Consider the following 1,587-nt stretch of genomic DNA (forward strand, 5'->3'; position numbering starts at 1 on the left):
ATTTATTATATATATACATTTACTATAAGATGCGCTTTTAAAAATTAAAATGGATAATGGGATGAAATATTTCAATGATTTTTACAGTTTGGTGTGGATTATTTTCTTGTGTTGCGAAATTGCGAAAATTTTATTATGTTACTGATGAAAATTGTTTTAACTTTATTGGATAAATAACAAGTACATAAACAAAGTTATACATAGTAGCTACCTGAAGAAGTTAAAATGTCCTCCGGATAACGTAGGATTTTTTTAATAATTAATGAAGAGATACATATTAATTATCATTAATGTTTTATAATATTTGATAATGATAGTAAAGAGAGTCCATTGCATATTCTTCAGGGCTGCCGGGATATCTTCAATAATTGAATGGAGTCCATATAGATTCTCAATTCAAGGAAGTCCTTTCAATTCTTTAGAGCTAAATGTAGTCAATTCAGGACACCATTGACGTCTATTACTGTGAAGCTCTTGCGGGAAGATCAAAATTCCTTTTAAGTCTAGGAAGGGAAGTATAAAAATTAAAGGAATGTAATTTTTGGTGGAACATTGAGTCTGTCAACAAAGCACCATTGTTGATGAGATAATGGGTGGGTCTAGCAAGGGCAAGGATCAAGGCCTTAGAGCCGCTAGCATTTGTTTACCCTTCGCCCATCTCCTGTCTCCCATTTTTTATAATTGTTGTAAAGAAAATTAATCAGATGGGGATTTTAACATATTTTTTTTTTAGTGTGTGGTAGATGGTAGATGGAGGATTGAGTTAAAAGAGATTTAGTAGAATTGGATCTGGGGAGCATCGCTGGAATCATACATCTTTATATTCTCTCTGCTACATAGAGCGATTAATGATACCGGCATCGAACCTTTGGGTTCGTTAGGCTTTCATTATTAACTGATAGGTAACTAAATGTCCGAGGGGTAGACCGGAACGTATTATGGAGAATTTTGTTAAAACTGATTAAGTAGATTTGGGTTTTGGAGGGGCGTCACTGGAAAGATGTACATTGAGAACGATGGTATCGGTATTGAACCTCCAGGTTCGGTAATATTTTATTATTATTATTATAATTATGTGTTAGATGTGTCTTGCCGTAATAATAATATGATAATAATTAAATTCTAATAATGGCAAAATGATAATCAGCTTAGAGTTTCAGTATGATTACACAAGCGGCCTCTAAACTGCTTTTTCACTCATTTTTAAGCAAAGATCGTTTTTGAAATCATACTGGAATAAAACATTTTTACCCCCTATCTTGAAATACTCAATATACATTTAGGTTGGTTATTACATTGCATGAAATACGTAAGACTGAACTCAAATCTTACAAAAAATATTTTATCGATTTGAAACAAGGCTGTAGGATATTTGCGTAATTGATAAAAATATATTAGACAAAGGATAACATAAAATAATACCATATAACACAAATTTCAATTTAATCTGGAATTCAGAAATCTTACAGCAATACAAAAATTTTAAACCTGGTCTTCACTTTCTTTTTATTTCATTCACACTACTCGGCTTAAAAGGTAAAATAATTGTTTAGTAATGTTTAACATAATTCATAATATTTTGTATTA

The sequence above is a fragment of the Halyomorpha halys genome, unplaced genomic scaffold, assembly GCF_000696795.3.
Source record: "Halyomorpha halys isolate HHAL.00 unplaced genomic scaffold, Hhal_1.1 Scaffold239.1, whole genome shotgun sequence".
Lineage (NCBI taxonomy): Eukaryota > Metazoa > Arthropoda > Insecta > Hemiptera > Pentatomidae > Halyomorpha > Halyomorpha halys.